Source organism: Triturus cristatus, chromosome 5_1, assembly GCF_964204655.1.
Source record: "Triturus cristatus chromosome 5_1, aTriCri1.1, whole genome shotgun sequence".
NCBI classification, from domain to species: Eukaryota; Metazoa; Chordata; class Amphibia; order Caudata; family Salamandridae; genus Triturus; species Triturus cristatus.
In genome coordinates, this window is record NC_140587.1 from 449,097,002 (window position 1) to 449,119,052 (window position 22,051).

Here is a 22,051-nt window from a genome sequence, read left to right on the forward strand (position 1 = left end):
ATGCCCCGCTGCCCCAGCCTCCCTGCACACCCTGAGCCCACCCACCCCCTGGTGCCAGCACAGCCTGGCAGGCCTCGGACCCTGCCCACACTGAATCCAGGAGGCCCACAGGCAGGACCCAGCCCAAGCCATGGCGGGGCCATCGCTGCAGCTGCCCCGGGCCCTGCATGGCCCCCACCTGCTCCTCCACCTGAGGACCCCCTCTGTCATCCTGCAGTGCCCCCAGGTAACCCCTGCTGCTTTGCAAGCATGACTGTAGTGCTTTGCACCAGCTGAGCTGCTTCAGAGCACTGGAGGGCGAGGGGGAGTTGGAAGTAGATGAGAGGATAAGCGGATGGCAGAAGAGAGAAAAGTTTGAGTGTAAAGTAGACATGCCCCCTTCCCTCTTCAATACCTAGCAAGCCCTCCCAACCCTGGCTTTTCGGTACTCTCTGCAAAACCAGAGGCACAACTAATTCAAATCATGCACACACGTGCCCCAGCCTTGCACAAACCTGGATGCACACACGTGATCCCACCCATGAACCCCTACCTTCATATAACCATGTGTCCAACCCATGAAACCCTACCTGCATGTACCCATGTGTCCCAGCCGTGCACCTACTTGCATACATCCACGTGTCCCACCCGTGCACCTACCTGCATGCACCCATGTGTAGCATCCTTGCACCTACCTGCATGTACCCACGTGTCCCACCCATGAACCCCTACCTGTGACTGCACCCCCCGGCCACCACCTGTGGTTCAAATTTATGGCGTGTCCCCTGCCTACAGGGAGCAGGAGACACACTGTGCGCCCCAGGTGTAGCTCTACCCTCACTCCCGGGCAAGAGAGGTGCTACCCACACACCCTATGCAGAGCCTTATTAGTAACTAGGAAGTGCCTTTGAGGAAAAACGGAAGACGGCCAATCAACAAAATCCGCCCAGGCACCAGCTGCAGGGGCACCCAGCCGCTCACTCCTCCTCATCATTCACACGGTTTAATAATCCTACGACCTTCCTGTTACTGGGTTGAAAAAGTTGTTTCAGAAGACAGCCATCCAATTGTTGGCCTCTCTGTAGAGTGCACAGAGCAATTGGTCACTATTCCAGTTGCCATTTTGTGTAATGTTTGCGCTGGAGATACACAGCTGTCTAAAGGCTGATAAGGCAAAATAAAATGCAGTGTTTATAGGTAAGTGAGTGCGTTGTGTGTTTGAGCGATTAAAACACTCTGAAGATCACTACAGCTTCCACTGGTCCCACAATTTCAGAATTTAAAAAAAACCAATAGTAAATATTTACAGTAAAATAATAGCTGTTACTTATTTATCTTGTAGAGCTAACGATCATTGATAAAGCCAATAGTCCTGGCTGATTTTAGGTTGTCAGTTGTGTTATATATCTGGATACAAGCACAGACAGCTCAGAGAGGAACCAAAATACCGATTGGTTGGCACAGTATCAGAATCACAGAAATGTAGTTTACTTCTTCAAGTCACACCCCTAATTACATAGACCACCCCCGTTTCAGAGACCCCCGCTTTTTTGCATCCCACGTAAAGCCCTTGTCAGTGGCGTCAAGAAGGCTCCGCATGGGACTGGCCCCATCATTCTGTGTTAGGCCGGTCCCTACACATTCTTCTGCTGTATCTCGATTATTGTACGTAAAGTATTTTATAGCGCTTCACAACCCACTTAATCGGCTCTAGTTAGGGTGACCAACTGGCATGGGTGCAAATTCAGGACAGTGAGTGTAAAAACTCAGGACAAAGGGTCAAAATTCAGGACACAAATTCAGGACAGGAAGTCGAAATTCAGGACAATAGGTACGTTTTACAGACACATCAGAGGAGGTTGCGCAAAAGTATATCAGTAAGTAAATAGACAACCACTTAAGTACAAGTGAAAATAAGTTTATATTAGGTTGAGCCAATTGTGCAATTCATGGTTTTTCAGTATTTGCAGCTTTGAGCAAATGTGCAGGTCTTTTTGTGGTAACAAAACCGTCCCCACCCCACCCCACCTTTCCAGCCTCCCAGGGAAATGCATGATGCCTGGACCGGCTAGTCCGGCCTTGCTGCCACCCTCCAATGGTGCCCCTAATCTCCACAAAGACCCTCTCTCATGTGAATTTAATTTCTTTTATAGTGCTATTCATCCCAAGTAAGTAGGACAGGGTGTTGGGTGTGTTACATCACACACATATTATATAGAGACAATGTGAAAGTCAATGTATAGGAAATATTACTTAAGATAATAGGGGTTACAAGGTGTAATCATTCTTTCATCCATTATTCAATCTTTCACCATTCATTCTGTCCTTCCATCTGTGTGCCCATCCATATCAATATTCAACCATTTGCAAACCTATCCATCATCCTTCCAGCCATCCATCATTCCACTCATCCATCCCTCCATCCACCCTTTCACTCATCCATCTCTCCATTCACCTTTTCACCCTATCCATTTGTACACTCATCCATCCACTCTTCCACTCATCCATCCATTCACTCATCCATCTAGCCATTTAACCTTTCACCCATCCAGCCATACTTTCACTCTCTTATTCATCCACCCAGTCACTCATTGCTCACCCATCCACCCTTTGTCATCCATCCATCCTCCCTTTCTTTCTCCATCCCCTTTCACTTAGTCATCCATCCATCCTTCCATCCACCCATCCGTCTACTCATCCACTCATGAATCCATCCATTGACCCTATCACTCATCCATCCTTTCACTCATCCATCCATCCATCCTTTCTCTCATCCATCCACCCTTTCACTCCGTCACTCATCCATCCATCCTTTCTCTCATCCATCCACCCTTTTACTCCTTCACTCATCTATCCACCCTTTTGTCCATTTACCCTCCCTTGCAGTCACTCATCCAGCCTTCATCCACCCTTTCACTCTTCCATCCATCCTTTCACTTATCAATTCATCAATCCTCCCATCAGTTCACTCATCCATCCACCCATTCACTCGCCTATCATCCACCCTTTCACTCATCCATCCATCCACTCATCCATCCATTTACCCGTCCATCTAGCCTTCCACCCATACATCCATGTATTTACCTTCTCTCATCCATCCGTCCCCTCACTTATCCGTCCATCCTTTCTCTCATTATCCATTCATTCACCCTTTCATTCATCCATTCACCCTTTCACTAATCCATCCAGCCATCCACCCATCCCTTCACTTACTCACTTTTTCACATTAATTATGAGCTGAGCCTTTGTCTGCAGAGTTGCAGACAGAAGAGGCCCATCAAGTACTTCACCCCTGCTGTAGTTCCTAAAGCAAGGGGTGGGACGGGGGAGGGCTCACTATACCCCTGTACATAGGCAATCCAAAAAAGTGGAAGTCATGAGTCATGCATGAAGGACAGTGCCACTGTGACATGGTGTTGTTTTCAGGGCTTTAAGTGGGATGAAAAAACGGGGGGGTCTCTCCAAAGGGGGTGTTCGATGTAACTAAGGGAATGGCTTAAAACAACTAAGCTAAAAATCTGTGCTTAGCATAGTGTGCCACCCAACTGGTAATTTGCTACTTCTTTCATTGCATCCAGATATATAACACAAGTAGAGTTACAACTACAAGCCAGAACTATTGGCTTTGTCAATGGTTGTCAGTTGCATAAAATAAAAAAGCAGCAACCATGGCTTTGTTGAATATAACACTGAAAATGCGTCAGTTTTAAAATGTTTTTTTTTTATTTGTTTCACCGCCTTCTTTTCGTGAACCTGATTCTCGTGTAGCAGCATTGGCGTTTTTTTGTGTGCATTTCTTCCACCTGACTGAATGCCCTGCCCTAGACTGAAGGAGGCTCACCACATGCATTAAGAGTACAGGCTGGCCCATTGTCATTCTGTATGTGGCACTCAGCCCCATACAGAATGACAATGGGTGGATGGGGCTTGCCTTGTGCTCAGTGTGCTCAGAGGATGAGTGCGTGGCGGCCACATCGGGGAGGTGAGGCTTCTGACAGGGGAACAGTGATGTTCCCCAATGCCCAAAACTACGGACAAAAGGCGTCCGTAAAAGGGATCACCACGGACAACGGACGTGAGATCCAAATTACGGACGGTCTGTGAAATTTACGGACAGTTGGTCACCCTAGCTCTATTTGAGTTAAGCGGATCACGTTTCTCTGAAAGAAGTATATGCATTCTCTTTTTTCACAGAGAACAAAACGCAAAGCCAACCTGTTAAATGTATATAGATTTAGTCATTTTCGTGTAAAACGAAAGCACACAGCCAGTCTGCTTTTAGATTTTTAGGCTCCGGTCTGCTTTTAGTTATTTAGGCTCTCTCAATGCAAAGAAGGGTGTTTGATGTATTTCTTCACTAGCTCTGATATATTGTGCCATTTTGATTAAATTCCTAATTAATTTTGTAACTGCACTAGATTGTACCGACTCTGTTTAGGAAAATGAATAACATCTCCAAAAGTGCAACATGCTATTGGCTCGAAGGTCAGGACTGTCTGGAGTTTGTCAAACCTGGTATAGCTGACCTGATGGGGTGTCACATAATTTATTTTTAATAAGTTTTTATAATTGCAAAGATTGGCTCTGTTCTCAATATCTATCAGATAAACAATCTCCTCTTCATCAGGCTCTTAGGCTGGTATTAATGTATAGTAAGTTTACCAGATAGGCCATGTCACCAGGGGCACCCTATTCAGGGCTATCTATTCCTTTTACGAAGCATTGTAATTTGGAATCTATGTATCTGGCCAGAATAGAGAAATAAGGCTTTACATTTTAAGGGTTGTATATTGTATTAAACTTTGTAATCAAGACAACCAAGGAAAGTTTTTCAGAGCGTACATTGCCAGGATGAATATATTTATTTCACAAAACAGAAAGCGGCTGAAAGAAGAACGAGAAGTTTCTGAAAGTAAACAGTTCTTATCGGCATCCTGTTTACCTTCTGCTCTTCATTTTGATCTCCCTGCCATGGGTCGCAACGGGAGTGCCATGGGTCACAAAGGGAGTGCCATGGGTCGCAAAGGGAGTGCCATTGGTAGCAAGGTGTCGCAGGTGCGATCCCTGGCGACTTCTAAATGATAGTCCATGGCTGCATCCTTCCTCTTGGTACTTTTCATTAGCTCCTGCCTCTGCTGCAGTGCCTCACTAGGAGCCCCTGCCTCACAGCTAGCACTAACTACTAGAGAAGAGCACAAGCCACCAACCTCTCGAGGGCCTGGGATGACTAGGTGTCCTGGTTTCGCCAGGACAGTCTAGGTTTTTCACCATCTGTCCCATTAGATTTCGACAATTTTAGCACATGTCCTGGTTTTCAGAGAGGGTCGACTAAAGACATAGGGAGGCACGTTTTTATGTGTTTCATGGGCAGTATGGCGGGTCGCTGGCTTGAGAGCTCTTGACTGGCACGGAGAATGGGGGGCCCCCTCCATGTACTTTGCAGGGGAGCCCCCTCAAGTTTCATTACGCCACTGGGTCGCGGGAATGCCATTAACAAGACACAGAAAGGGGCACACGCTTACTCTGTATTTTTGCATCACTGTATTCCATCGTATCGCTATTTGTTTTGATTCCAAGGGCAACTCTGATTAGCTCATGTCCAAGTAAGGGGTGCTTTGATTGTTAATATCCCAAAGAATAGAACTGACTACAAACAGAAAACAAGAATACATTCTTTGGAAAGGTAAAGGTTAAAGTACTAATGTGTATTATTACACATATGTGTTATAGATGAAACAGCTTAGTTTGCCCACAAAGCAATTTCCACAACGTGGCACTATGCCTCTTTGCTTACAGTGCCCAAAAATAGTTAGAAGTGAGGGCTAGCTAAACCCAGCAGCCCAATCATATCATACCAATGCCAGACTTACGTGTTAATGTCCACCATGCATGTGTAGGATAGCTGGCGGGTTCTTTTTTTTTTTTTTTTTTTATTTCCATGACAGTTCCACTATTATAAACATACATGACTTCAATATACAAAAAGGAAAAAAAAATGACAAAGGAACAAACAGCAGAAGCCAAATCAGAGATACTACGATGTACTAGTGTTATCAGAGAGAAAATTCATAAGGGCTCCCCAAATTAACATTCCCAGACATTTCTTCCTGGTTCCTTTCAAGAGATACAAATGCATTTCAATTTCATAAATACGATACAACTTCGCTCTCCAAAATTCTAAAGTAGGGGGTTCAGATGATAGCCATTCTGTTGCAATACATAACCGGGCAACCGTCATTGCAAGGAATAGAAAATACCGGTGTTCTTTTAAGATCTGATGACTGTATGTTTTTTGACAGCAGCCCAGTATCATAAGTGAAGGGGAGATCTTCAAAGGACAAGCTAGTACCAAGGATATAAATCTTTCGACATCCGCAAGAAAATGCGAGAGTTTTGCACAATTATAAAAGATATGCAACATGTCAGCTTCCTGATCTCCACACCTAAAACATTTACCATTGTATTTATCTCCACAAGTTGCCATGCGTTTAGGAGTATAATATAACCTAAAAATCGTTTTATAAACCTGAGCTTTTAGATTAGCTGCCAGACAAATTTTCTTAGCAAACCATAGTGATTCCACTATTTCAATTTGAGGGTCTCCCAGTTGGTTAATCCAATAGTGGTTATATTTTTGAATATCATCGTTCCTATGTTCCGTTAAAATCGCATATAGTGAGCCAATCCTTTTTTGCAGACGGATCCCCTCAATTAAGTTATTAGGGAGAGCATCAATCTGGTTTTTCAAGCAAAAGTCGCGAAGTTGAAGATATTTAAAGAATAACGTCTGTGGAAGCTGATATTTATCCACTAATTCTACATATGTTGCAAATTTTGCATTTTATCATATAAGTCACCAATTCTTGAAATCCCTTTTCTAATCCATATCTTAGCATTGTCGTCCCAGAACACAGAGGGAAGTATTTTATTGGCATCAAAAGGGGTATGATATATGATTTTACCTAGTTTAATCATTTTAGCTGGCGGGTTCTAATACAAAGGTGCTCTGAGTCAGCTATTGGTGCAGATGAGAGCTTCCAAATCCCCCTACTTCCACGGACGGAATGATTTCACAGTCACACACGCATACACACATCACACGCTGGTGGGGCCCATTACACCAACATTCACCCTAAATCACTCTATCCATGCCCTGTAAAGGAGAAAAACACCTTTCACATATGCTCTATCTAATCTGCCTGTACTTTGAGGTCAATGCGACCAACTGATTGCTGTAGATCTAGCAAAATACATTTCAAAGAATATACAATAAAATCAATAAACATGACCAGAAATAATCACCCGACAGTAATTCAAAAAAATTGTTCATTTATCTAAAATTTCAGGAAAAGCCAATTAAATGCAAAATTCATTTTCTCTCATATTTACCTATTCTGTCTAAAGGTCAGATCCTAAGTCAGAACCGGTCCTCTGTAGAAGATTTAGAGTCTTCTGTCGTCATGTAGAGTCATCGTCCTCTCCGTCAGCATAGGGACCTCGCATCATCAGCTTGGGAAGAAGTGGCGCTAGACCTCTCTAGTCTACTTATTTTTATACTGAAATTTACATTCTAAAAAGTAACATTTCTTTATTCAGAACGGATGAATGGCGGAAATAATGTCATTTTGGTACTCTTTTTGATATTGTTCGTGTTATTCTCACGCATAGATTGTCCCAAATAATGAATAGCAGAATTGAATGTTCATGACTAATTCGCAACATCCACGGATGTCTCTATTAGGTGAATTTGTTGCAAAGATGGGTTCACTCCAAGTTCGTATCAACTTTTTCGTCTTTCAGGGGCTTTTGGCTGATGTCCCAGACTTGTCATCATGCTTATGGCTTTTCGGTTCATCGGAGGTGCAAGGTCACAGGCACAGCGATGCCTTTCTGTAAATTTCCAGCAACTCCAATGCAGGCTGCGGGTGGCGGCCATTTTGTGGCAGGCCACAATGGACAACTTAAAGCAAAGTAGACATATAACAGAATTACTGCATAGAAATGATTATACAGTGTTATTCCCCTGCTAATACCCTTATGTGTGTGTATTTATCTAGCCATTTGCGACATCAGAAGCCATTAATGCATATTAATTATAAGCGCAAAACACCATAACATCACATAAGCAACATCGTTTTCTGTCAGTTTGTTCACCAACTTAGTTCACTTGTTATTTAGCCATGCAATAGCATTCCCACGTGTAATTCTCTTGTTAATAAGGTTGATTAGTCAACATTCGACAAACTTTTAGTCATTAATAATTAATTAGTAGTACTTTTAATTATAACATACGAAAATGAAACAGATATTCGGTTTTAAAGTAAAAACCCTGCTCCATCACTATGTCTCCTCGTGAATCTCTGTGACGTGCTGCAATCTTCACTGCTTTTGTACAAGTGCTGTCGGAACTGTTTACTTTAATACAAGTTTCATTAAAATACCAGTTGACGGCGCTCCAAAACAGAGATTGCCTTAGAAGCAGCAAGAAACAACAAGCATTGGTATAGCCAATAGGTCTCGCCTTTGGGACCTTATAAGTGTTTAGCCATGCAACAGTTGCATAACTGAAAGTGAAAGTAATCGCGGTAAAAGTGGCGCGCGCGCCCGCGCACATGCACTGTAGCTCTGGGCTGGCCTGGTCGCACTTTTTGGAGCCCTCTCAATAAGTCTCGCCAGACCAGCGCATGCGCTGGGTCAGGCGAGACCTAAAAACCAGTGGGTTCCAAAGGCACACAGCATGAAAGGAGCAGAGGCCGAAATCAGGAAATTGGACTGAAGACACTTGTAAAAATCGAATGACGCATTTCTACGAAGACGTGCTTGCTCCTCCTTATGACTTGCTGTCATGTTATCCACGTAGGGCAGGCTCATCTGTTCCGTACAACTTTCAGTCGGGGTTGAATCCCGCCAGTTTCACGTTCAGAAGCATCAGTGCAAGATCCTTCCCTTTTCGCCCTCAAGATATAGGATTGCTTTAAAGGAATTTGAGGTCTGATGACCGGTGTTGGGTAATGGGAACGATACGCAGGGAGGAGAATGGCGCCAAAAGAACAGAGTGCAATCATGCCTTAATAGTGACAACCAATGAATTAAATATATATATATTTATTTATTGTTCCTACAAGCTGCTTTTTTTGACCCTGGAAATCTTGATTTCCTGGAATTGTTGTGATTTAGCAGGACCCCAACAGTTGAAGCTGTGGATGGTAAATGTCCACATAGGTCATCAGCTTTTATTAAGGCCACTGGCTCTGATAGATGTTCTAAGACCCCTTTGACTAGCAGCTCCAAACTAGCAGTGGAAGGTTGCTCTCCTTAACTACTAAAAGCCTTGCACTGCTCTCTGGAGGAGCTGTTTGAAGGTGTTGCTGGCTGGCTTTGTAGTCTGGACTTTGAAATTGGTCATCCCAGTTGTGCTGAGAGCTCCTGCAAGAAAATAAGGGTCAGTCCCCTCTGTCCCACCCTCAGCCAACTTTTTCTTCTACTGACAGGGGGAAATAACCTACTTTTGTGCGGTCTTCTTTGGGGACCGAGGTGCTGATCTATAAGAGAAATTCATTGTTTCCAGGCCAAACTGTGTAAACAAAACTTAGCTGGAGTTCAGAAAAGATTTTTTTTACGATGAAAGCTCGGTTTGTTTTCTTAATTTTGCTTGTTTGAAAACCCTAATCGCTATATTGAAATCTTTTTAACTTGAAACCTTTTTTCCCACGCGCAGAACACAATCATTTCTTAATGTATCCAGGCCTGCAACTGCTCTCACATGCTGCTGCCCGTCTGTGGGCCTGCAGATCCTCTGTGTTTATCTCCTGTACTTGGTGCAGCTCTTATGTCTTCTTATTTCTCCTGCACACTTGTTTTTAGTCAAATGCGTTACAGTTCCTTTTAAAGCTTTCCCTCCCCCCTCCTACAACTATCCTGCTCTAATATTTTGTGTATTAAGTTGCAAAAGGGAAATCCCGCACACCTAGAAGTCTGCCTTTATGAATCACTGACCTCTGTAACGTAGTTTACTTTTAAAATCATTTGTTCTTGTATATATTGATTTAAATGTTATTTTTTTTCAAGGTTCTTTTGTAATTCTCCAAGCCAAGACGAAAAAAGACTATGTTGATAGAAGCTTATGTAGAAGGTCCGAAGTGCATTGTGGGTAATCTGTGATGTACACACTTGGACCTGCAGGAGATTTTGCTACAAAGCTCCTGAGAAGACCCAAGTGACAAGTTACAAAAGATATTACATGATTGCACGGGGAAGTGACTTCCGCATTACACACTTTGCATCAGAAAGTAATTGAGGGAGAAGTCAAAAAAGGCTTATTTCACACATTTATAGGCATAGTTATCACATTTGGAAAAAAGCAAAAATAACTTGAATTTTTAAGACATTCCATTCTTAACCCCAATAGGAAGCTGCCTTCCCGTCTTCAGCATATGCATTTTCAGATCTGACTGAGGTGTAGCTTTTGAAGAGATACTTCTTAGGCAAACTTATTTTCTGTTGTATTTTATGTGGTGCTCTGCTTTATTTTGTATATTTTATCAGTCTCTTTTTGAGTAAATGAGTTTGGTAGGTGTGTGCTGATAGAAAAGACAATGATTTTTCCCCCAGGCATAGAGACCTTTATAATTGACATACAGTCATTACTAAATATAAATATCGTATAGGTCCTTAGCAGTTGATGAGTTTTGTAAGTGCTTTGTGGGAAGGTTGTCAAACTGGAGTACCTCAGGACTCCATTACCTCCTCCGAGCATCCATGCAATGAGCTGAAATATTGACTATTAACGGTGTCTGATTGGAGGACACCAGGTGTTTCATGGACTTCAGTGAGGTCTGTGGTAGCACATTGTCGAAGATGTCATTGCTATATGAGTAGAACTGTAGCTATATCTAGCACTTCCTAAGACTGATTTGTGATTTTATACATATTTGTAATTTTATTCAAATCCCCAATTATTGTGCAGGAAAAAAAATCAAACTTGTATTCAAGGCACAGTGGATCAAAGAGGAAATCTGCATTAAACCAATCAAGCTGTCAGAATGTATTTTACCATCATAGGTGACTGGTTGAAGGTCTTTTAGAGTAATCGTTCAGGAAATCTTCAACCCCTGGAACATGGCTGCGCTTAGAGGATACTCCTTTTCAAATCCTTGTAAAAGGAGCTTGTGCACTGAAACAACTTTCCTCAGGCACCCAAGTTGACCAAGATTGCTCGCTTTAGAGCAGCCCACAGATGTGAGGAAATGTCAGCATTGAACACATGATGGCAGAGACTTCTGAAAAAGTTTTATTTATTAAGACGTAAATAAAGTTTTAGTTCAAGGCAGTTCTGTGGAATGGAATCTGGCACCGAAGCTTTTAGTCACGTTTCGACTCGATTGATTTAGGTCTCTTGTCCTTTTTAGTTGAATAAATGAATGCTGGTAGCTGTAGAACACTTTGGGTAATGCAGATAGCCAATGGCAGTTATTTTCTGAAGTGCACTAGGCAGCTGCCAACAAGACCATTTTGTCATAATTTACCTAATGCGTGTGGTTTAATTGGTGATTCCAAAGATGGCTTGGAGGAAAGGAAATCTAGACGTGTGCTCCTGCTACACGGCAATGCACTACCAATGTAATACATTCGAGTTTAAAAATAAAAAAAACATCTGTTGCAAAAAAAAAATCGAATGACGCACATTCCTGTAACATTTCCCACCAGAGCGCACCAAGAAATACCCAATAAGCTTAGCTTGACCAATATAAATATGTTAGGTGATGCGGACATCTAAAGCATAATTACACCCAGTTCAATCATCTCAACTATTAACACAGAAAGGACTCGGTGCTGCCTTTTCTCCTCATGCTGTGACTTCGCTGGGAGACAGAGCTTGTAAAATCATGAGCACTCGTGTGGAGTGCTCAAACACAAAGAAAAAAGTAGCTCCTAAGACACGAGCAGTGGATGGACACAAGTATTTGGTCCATGTTCTAGGGAGGACAAAACACAGGACGATGCATGACGCATGCATGCTATAGACAAATGGGGACAAAGGATACAAGAGTAACAATAGAGCAAGCAAATGGTAAGCCCATGGGCAGGTTGAAGCCCACATATTGAACACAACACGTCTCTTCGAGACAGCTCGTGCGCTATTTACCAGAGACCTAAAAAGGTTTTGCCTATTATCTTTAGCATGAGGAGAACTCCATGTTCCCCTGTACAGCAGTTTTTGGCCAATGACATGGTGCTGGATATGATATTAACTTGGCATCGAGGCTGAATCTAGCAGTTAAAGACGGAGGCTAGATAGCAAGAGTTCCATACACTTCTCAGTTCTGAGCTTTCCCGGCTCGTTGAACACTATTCAAGGTTGCTCGGAGAGATCCCTCCCCTTTGACCAGCTCCTGATTAGGATAGACCACCCTGGCCCGACCACATCTCACTAGTGCCTTCACTGCCTAGCTCCATAAACTGATCAACCTGTCTTGGCGCTTGACCACCAGTCCTCCCACGTCTCTCTTATTCTCATTACTGAATATGGAATGGGTGCAAGTCACTCTGCGTGGACCTCTGCCTAGCCTCTTCTACACAAGACATCCTACAATAAAGGGGATGAGATAAGAATCTAAATATCCAGAGCTTTCGTGTTTCCCACATCCACATGTAAGTTGCTGATCCTGCACAGCAGCTGGCTTTGCATTCTGGGATTTGAAGTTCGTTTGTACCGTTATAAAATAAGGACTACCAATGGCAAAGTGGAAAGCAGAACCTGGACTGGATGAGCTACTCACGCATGGACTTGCACAATGTGAGAGCTCGGACTATGGTCAAACCGCAATAAATCGCACCGTATACTTGTAACGGATACACCGGGGAACTGTGTGTACACGTTCTTTGGAGAATCAAAATATATGACTGAAAATAATTCTTGCCTGTGCTTTCAGTAGGGCTCTCGTTTACTCACTGTGAACAGCGTCAAGGACAAGCACTCTGTTTAATTGGACTCCGAGCAGAGAGAGATAGATCATACAGAATATGTAATATTAATAAATCTGTGACGCGCTGAGCACATCAAAGGGTTGTGCTCAGCTACAGCAATTGAACGGAATACAGAGCATGAGGCCGCGTGGGGAGAGCGCACCACATGGATACAGGTTGTCTAACGAAAATGACACAGCCTCTCTATTTCACCCTTACTGACCAATAGCTGCCAACTGTGAGCACAGTCAATTTCAGCCAGTCCATTGGTTTAACCTACAACGTGGGACCTGGAGGCCCTAACTCCTTAAAGGTGATCCTAGGAGTCCCAGAACACAAAATGCTGCTGGCTAAAAAGCCGCAATGGGATGACGTCAGCCCCATATTTCAGGGCCCGTTGCGGTGAGCAGGAGCCTCTTGATTCAGGCCTGATAACTCCCTGCTGCAGGAAATATGCAATGTTTGCAGTTAAGGAGAGGGGCCGGAAGGGCGTATTGCAAACTATTCTGCGCATGCTCGTGCCTGAGGTGCAGTAAGATTTAAGCGGGGGCACCGAGGATGACTGAATGAGTAACAACAGGCAGATCGCCAATCCCTTGAACTGGCCATAAAAGCAGAATGGAGAATAAAAGAAATCCGTTATTTGTATAGCCCTGCACAAAGGACTGCAGTTGTTATTACTAACTCATCATTGAAACCTATAACCTGAACTTCAGAAAGAGAACAGGTTGAGTTGATCTTGCCAGGAATCAAACTTTCAGGTCTACAAAAACATCTGCACGAGGGCATGAATTACTGAGCTATTTTACCAACCAACTGAATGAAGCCAAACGTGAGCATCTGAGGGTTATTAACAAGGACCCTCTGGAGTCTGCTAATTGAAACAAACATTTCAAATTCCATATAAAAGTACTGAAGCCCGACTGACACTGTCAAATGCAAATAGAAGCTGCAAGCTGAGAAGTGGGGTTACTGTCCAGGAAAAACATGATAGCAATGCACGGAAGCGCTGGCACGGCCAACTAAAGTACAGCAGCCCTCTTGGGGAGGGTACATTTGATTAAATGTACAGCAGCCACTCTGAGAAATGCTGGTTGTAAAAGTATGCAAAAGGGTGGGGTATCTAGCTGACTATTTACTCTTACTGTCAACAATTCAACAGACTCAGACCAAAATCCCGGATAAGATGGTCTACATCATTTAATGATTCCTTATTGAAAAATTGTTATACATGTTTGTTAGAAGTACTCCTGGCAGAGATGGGCAACACTTCACAATTTACACAGTGTAACACTTTAGATTAAAAAAAGTGAACAAAAAACATAAATGAAAAACGATACATTGGTGATTTCACAAAGAAAGACTTCACAAGTGAAGACACAAATACATATATTAATTGAAACTATTACCAGTCAAAGGAAAAAAGGCAAACGGTACCCCATATAACCAATGAAACTTATTTAAATGGTACAAATTTGGGATACCATCCAACGGGGGTAATTAGTTTTCATGCAAAAGGGAATATACATTTTGGAGCCATTATTCTCCTAGCACTCAGTGTCATCACACCCTAATGCAGTCGTGGGGCAAGATGCCCAAGCGACAAAACATGTGTTGGCATTGGGCAGAGAAGCAATAAAGATTGGAAACGTGATATTCAGAACTGTGGAATAATATTAATTGGACTCTTTCTGCCATCGTGTGCTCAAAGACTGCTGGGCCAATGTTTCAAAGCTTTTACCTTCCTGGCTTCCTTGTATTGACGGTTGACTGATCAAAAATCTCAAGGAGGTGCCTGTATTTGTTATGTTTTCAATTTATTTCAAAATCTTTTTATTGAATTTATAGCAATACAGTGAAAAGTATTGTAGTTGCAACAAGTACAGTATACAGGCCAAAAGATACAGATATCCTCCAAATACACTCAGCTTGTTAACAAGGTCCCAGCCTGATAAGTGTGTCCCAATCTACACCTTTAATATCTTGCATTGCACCGTTTACCAAATCGCCCTGATGTGGGACCTTTGCTAATGTGCATCCAACCCCAACTTTGAACCATAGGTTAAGCAAGTTAAAAAAGAGAATAAATAAAACCCCAAAATAAACAAGCGTGAACAGAACTAGTGTATCATGGTGATTATGTTCCAATGGAGGCCGAGAGGTGGGATGGTTCTGTGGGCGGAAGCAAGGGTCAATTCTCTCTCACCATTTGTCTGCCTGAAGCGCACCCCCTTCAGTTAGATGTGAAAAGGGTGAAGTGCTCGCAGTCTGGGGCCACATGCGAATAAGGGCAGAGCCTCCGACAGATATTCCACCAGCGGGGACCAAATGTACTAGAACCCCGTTCTTGATCCCTTGATCCACAATCTAGCATGCCATTGCGTGTAGGACGGGGCCTCCGCCTGTTTCCAGGCTGCTGCAAAAGCCATCTTAGCGGCACCCAAGCACAACCACATGATGGAGCGATCCCAATACGTTTGCCATTTCAGAATTGGGTCCCGGATCCCCAGGAGGGTATGATTTATGGTGTCCGGGATGGGGTATCCTAGTATCAGTTTGATCTGTGATAGTATCTCCTTCCAGAATGGCTGAATGGAGGGGCAGTCCCACCAGATGTGTCGGAAGTCTCCCAGGAGCCCACATCCCCTCCAGCACCTGTCCATAGTGTTAGGGAATATTTTGTGTAATTTCTGAGGGTGCAAGTACCAGTTGTACCTGATTTAATAGTGAGCCTCTCTCGAGAGCATAGAGCGGTTGTGTTTGGCAATGTCCTTATACAGGCGGCTTTATTGTTTCTCCCCCAGCGGCGTGGAGAGAGTAGAGTCCCAGAATTTCCTGTGTCTCGGGGTCGACTGTGGGCTCAGCGCCCTTATAAGGGAGTACAGGAAACAGATAGTTTCCATGGTGGATGCCCCTGATTGTGTGAATTTCTCAATTGGGAGCAGGTCCCTGGGCTTGCTGCACCTAATGTTTGAGCTGTGTGTAATGGTAGCCTTCTGTAGGTTGCAATTGGAATGCTTTGGCACATTCCTCAAACGTCAGGAGTTCCCCTTTTTTGTATAGGTGAGAGATCATAAGGCAACCCCCTATCCTCCATTTCCTAAATGGCTCCTCCCGAAGTGCCGGGGGGAACTCCGGGTGGAAGTGAATGGGGGTGTAAGGTGATGGGAAGGTTGTCAGGGACAGTGTTTTTATAAGAAAGTCCCAGACCCATAGAATGGTGGCTGTGGGGGTGCTGAGGTAAGTGTTTGGGGGCCTATGTTGCTTCTTTATCCATAAGAGATCCCAGATGGTCCGGCCTGCTATTTGTCAGTCCTTTTCTGACTCTCTGAGGGACCATTCCGTCAACACTCGGAGCTGGGCAGCTCTGTAATACCCCAAGAATTCCGGAAGAGCCAATCCTCCCTCTGCCCGCGGTCTGGTTAATATTCGGTAGGATAAGCGGGCGCTTTCTCCCTGCCATATGAATTTAGTGATCATCTTTTTCAGTTCTATGAATAGTTCCCTGTCCACCGGCACCGGTAAGCCTTGAAAGAGATAGAGCAACCTGGGGAGGACATTCATCTTGATTGCATTGATTTTCACTTTCCAGGAGGTGAAGGAAGCTTTCCATCTATTCAGATCCGCTGTAATCTGTCGCAACAAGGGCAGGTAATTGGCCTTATAGAAATCGGCTAATTTAGGGGTAAGCTTAACCCCCAAATATGTGATGTCTTTGCCTGTACAGCAAAAAGGGGAGGTCTCTTTTATCCTCCCTATAACTCTCCCGGCAGAGTTAAGTTGAGCAAAAATGACTTTAAGAGGTTTACCTTGAAACCGGAGGCTAATTCAAAGCGATCAAGCTCTGCTTGTATGGCTGGCAGCGACTTCAGTGGATCAGTGATGGGAAGCAGGACGTCGTCCGCAAAGAGGGCGATCTTGTGCTCATCGGTGCCAAATATAACCCCTCTTATATCTGGCTTTGCCCTGATCCGCTCCACCAGGGATTCAATGCTGAGGGCAAAAAGCATAGGGGACTGTGGGCAGCCCTGCCGTGTTCCCCACGAGAGTGCAAAAGAGTCGGAGGCCAACCATTTCACTAGGATTTGAGACCTGGGAGAGTGATCATTGGCCCGCACCATGCCAATAAAGGTTTTGCTGAAGTCGAATCGTCTCAATGTTCGCCGCAGAAAAGGCCAGCCGACCCGGTCGAAAGCCTTTTCCGCGTCTAATGAAACGAGGGCCGTGGGGGTGCCCTTCTTCTGTACCTCGTTTATCATGTGTGCTATTCTCCGCTAGTTGTGATGGGTCTGCCGTCCCTTGATAAACCCCGATTGGTCAGATGGATCAGAGACGGCAGGATATTTTCAAGGTGGGTGGCCAGTATTTTAGAGCACAATTTTGCATCGATATTCAAAAGTGCGATGGGCCTGTATGAGGCGCATGCTTTAGGGTCCTTCTCTGGTTTGGGTATAACGGTGACCAGCGCCTCCCCCATGGTTGCCGTCACCCTTTGGGCATTTGCTATGTCGTTTAAAAGGGTCACCAAATGGGGAGCCAGCTCGGGTGCAAAGATACTATAGAATGGAGCATTTAGCCTGTCCGGGCCAGGGGCGTTCTGTAGGCAACTTAGTTCCTCATTGGTATGGGCCGAGACCTGAGGCAGATTGATGGGTCCCAGATAACTCTCCCGGGTTTCGGCCTCCAGCGGGTCAGCGGTGTAGAGGTTACGGTAAAATATCCCAAAGGCGTTTGCTTTACCCTCCTCGCTAAGATGGGAGATGCCAGCGTCGTCCACTATTTGTTTGATATATTCTTTTTCTTCTTTTGCCCTCAGCTGTCGTGCCAGTAGGGTACCTATTTTGTGTCCACTTTCGTAACCCCAGGCCTAAAGCCTTAGAATAGTTTTCTCTGCTCTGTTGGTATATATGACCTTAACTTACCCCTCAGGGACGTGACCTTACGGTGGGTTTGGATCGACAGACTCTCTTGGTGTGTTTTTTCTGCAGATTGTAGTTCCCCTTCTAATAGGAGTCTCTCCCCTTCTGCTGATTTCTAAGCCTGGTGGCTAACTCTATGCATTTGGCCCTATTAACCGCCTTAAAGGCGTCCCAGTTGTGTGCATAATATGTGAGCACTGGATTGTTGGTGTTAAAGTACTCTGTGATCGCCTTCCTTAGTTCGTCCCTGAGGAGTCTATCTCTACTGAGGAAGTTGGGGAAGTACCATCTCCTTTGTTTTGATTGCGGGCTGGCCAGTCCAGTACTGTCTCCAGGGGGGTATGATCTGAGAGGTAGATCAGGTGAAACCTAGTTCCAGCGACTGTGTATAGAAGGGATTGACTGATAAAGATGCGGTCAATTCTGGAGTAGGTTCTGTGGGAGTGCGAGAAAAAAGCATCCAGTAGGCCCAAGCGCTGAAGAGAGGCTTTAAGGGCCCTATAAAATATCCCTCCTGCTGCCCTGTGCAGTTGTGTCGTGTCCAGTGCCAGGTCCTATATTAAGTTGAAGTCCCTTAGCAGTGGTATGTCTCCTGTGGCAAACCCCTCTAGTGTTGTTAAAAATGCCTCTAGGAAGTCCAGTTGCCCTGTGTTAGGTGCATAGAATGTGGCAATGGTGCAAGGTCGTCCCCTGAGCTCCCCCCGGACCATCAGAAAGTGCCCTGCCTTATCTGTTTTAGTAGTTTGGTGATTGAAGGGGACCGAGGAATGGAAAAGTAGGGCCTCCCCATTTTGTTATGTGGGGACTGAGGAGCAAAAAATCTGCGGGTATCGTTTTTGCTTCAGCCGTATCCTTACTTTTCTTTAATGGGTTTCCTGCAGGGCGGCTATCATAATCTGTTGGTCCGTTAGGAATTTCCACAGGCTTTGTCTCTTGTTAGGGGAGTAGAGACCCCTAACGTTCCAGGATAGGCAATAAACTGCCATTTATGAATTTGCGAGCGCCCTCCATCTCTCAGCTGCCTTCTCCACCTCCCCATAGGTAACCCTGCTCCCCCCAACACTCTTCCCTCCCACGGTCCTGCTAGATTCATCAAATGAGCGAACATCATGATACATAACATATGAAATAAGAATAAACAAGAACTGTGAGTTGTGGGGTCTTCCATCCCAGAGGAAGGCCTCACTGTGACTAACTCTAGGGGCGAACCCCCTTCCGCTCTCAGAGACCCGTTTACTAATTTACTAGGGCACTTACGTACTTACTCTTGTGGAATTAACCACAAACCAGAATCAAAAGACGCGGAGTGTCTATCATAGTAAGTCTCGGCACCTGATGCGTCAATTGTGGGGCCGCTCTCCCAACCGAATCCCCCCTTACCATGTCTCTAGTGAAGTCTAGACTGGAGGGCATAGGAGGCGTGAGACCAAACAGAAGTCCTTAGGCTCTCCCACCTTCAGTCCGGTGCTTTTTTGCCTTCTCGTCCAGTCGTCTGCCATTGGCCACCACCACATCGCTCCTTCGGTTGCTCCCCTTCGTCGTCTCTCAATACTGTCGCTCGTTTCCTGATTCCCAGGAGATCAGCTGCTTCCTCCATCTCTGTGCAGTGGAGATGCTTATTGTCCATTTGAAAGGCGATGCCAAAGGGGTAGGTCCAGCGGTATTTTATGTGACGTTTTCTCAGGGCTTCTGTGATTGGCCGTAATTGCTGTTGTTGTGCTAATGTGGCCAGGGCCACGTCTTGGAAGAGTGAGCATGAGACGTTTTGGAATGCTACTTTGTCAGAGCTTCTTGCTTTTTTAAGGATCATTTCTTTCGTTTTGAAGGAGCTGAATTTTGCTAGCACATCCCTTAGCCTCCTATCATCCCCAGGCAGCCTCGGCCCCACTCCATGTACCCACTCCAGTTGGACCTCTGGGCTTCCCTCTCCGAGGACAGTGGAGAAGAGGCCCACCATGAATGCCTCCAGATCTGGGCCCTCGCAGCCCCCTTCCAGACCTCTGACTCTTTTATTGTCCAGTCGGGAGCGGTTTTCTAGATCTTCACATCTAGATCTCTCTTCCAAGGGCTTCATACGTTCTTCCAGTTCCTGGCATTTTGCTTCCAGGTCCAGGGTGCGAATTCCTACCGAGTCTACATCGTTCTGTAAGGCCACCAACTTCACTCTCATCTCTGCTCCGAACGCGTCATAGGAGGCATCCATATCCGTCTTAATATCCTCCCGTAGCTCCTTCCTGAAGTTCCTGAGGGACGCCAGTAAGTCCTCGCGAGAGTCATGTTGCTGCTGGACTGCGCCTCTCCTTCCTTCGCTGCCCTTGCGCCAGCAGGACAAAGTAGTTGGAGACTTTATTATTGGGGGCCTTTTTTGGTGGCATATGGGGGAAGGGCGTCTGGTCAGTTCGGGGCCGCCCTCCCTACAGTACGGAGCGTGCCCTATGAATAGTCCACCTGACTAGGAGCCTGCGAAGGGCCACGTATCTGTCGATTACTGTGACCCTGCTTCTCCCTCGGGCGACAGTCAGGGCCTCAAAAGACTCCCTTTGTCTTCAAAGCTCGGACCCCACTCTCCGTTCCGCAGGAGCTCCTCCATAAATGGGATGGCTGGGGTGGGAGCCAGCGCCTGCTGCTGCAGAAGTCTACTCTGCCTGAGAGCCTCTCCTCCTGCCCGTCAGCATCCCCCTCGTCTTGCCGATTTCGCGCTTCCTTCTGCCGGCGCCATCTTAGGGTCAGGCAACTTTCATGGGAGGCCAGGCGACCATCCTTCTGCCCTCAACGCACTCTTCATTTCGTGGACCCCACTACCAGCCAGAGGGTTGAGCCGTCCCCCGCCTCCAGTCCACCGCCTGTGCGCCCCGCATTTGTGGAGTCCCCTCACCTTGACTGCCAGACCCAGGACCTCCGCATGGCGCTGGGCATGCCCTCTTCTCCAACAGGTGCTTTCGGCGGCCCCCAGGCGGGTGGTGCCTCGATCTCCTCGGGGGGCCCATCCCGCACCTTCTCCTTTCTACCCTGGGTAACAGAGAGAAACTACCGCTCCCGCTGCCACGCTCTACCAGGGTCCGCCATTTTAGGATGCCCGTCGGTGCTTCGTCCTCATCTCTTCCAGCCCCCGGCGGCGATCATCTGGTGGTACCTGGATGCTCGAAACCACTCTCCGGTGCCCTCGCTTCCACTTGCATCGCTTTCGGCAGGTTTCGGTGTCTTTCGGCAGGTTTCGGTGTCGATTTTCGTGCCTCTGTCCCTCCATCAGCAGGGCCTGGGACGGAGCTGATCGGATTCACGTCCAAGCGGCCATGATGGTTGGCCACTCACAAATTTTTTCAATTTAAAGTAGATTCTATTTTTCACTGTTGAACCAGTATTCCTGTTATATAAAAACCCTTCAGCAAAGTTTTTATAAACGATCAGTATATCATCCAAGTAGGCAAGAGCATGGGGATCTAGAATACACACCCCAAAAGACATACAAATCTAAAGAATATAGAAACCTAGAAGATATAGTGTTATAGTTAGTGTTTTCTGTTTGTTCCCTCAGTTTATTTTTTATTTTTACATTTCATGTAGTCTTAGTCTCATGCCTCTGTGAGTAGTGCTTTCCTTATAATTATAACTCACTTTTGTAAACAATATTAACAACATAGATATTTTTAACATCGATTTTAACAACATAGATATTTTTGTAAATTATATTAATAACATAGATATTTTTGTAAACAATATTAACAACATAGATATTCTTAACATCAATATCACTTACCTTAGAAAATCAATATTCTTGTCAACGGTATTCCTTCATCACAATATTTGTGTATCATGATATTAAAAACTGTTCTCCACCCAGGCTGCCTTCGGGTGCATCCCTACCCTTCCTAGCCAGTCGCTATGCACCTTTGCCTCTTAATCGGCATTACATTCAGCCTTGGAAAAGAAGATGAAGTGTGCTACAATCCTTTTCACTGAGGAGAGAGGATCAGAGCGATAAATTGTAAGAGGGTGTAAAAATGACAAATGCATTACTGATATATGTGTAGTTGGGACTATATTAATGTTTAAAAAACTGGATTCTTAAAACATTCTGTACATGACATCTGCCGGATGAGATCGAAAAATAATGCATGACTTTGTGTGGCAAATAGCCAAGTCTGAAAAATTCTGTAAACATGGAAAACAAAAAACAAAACCAGATT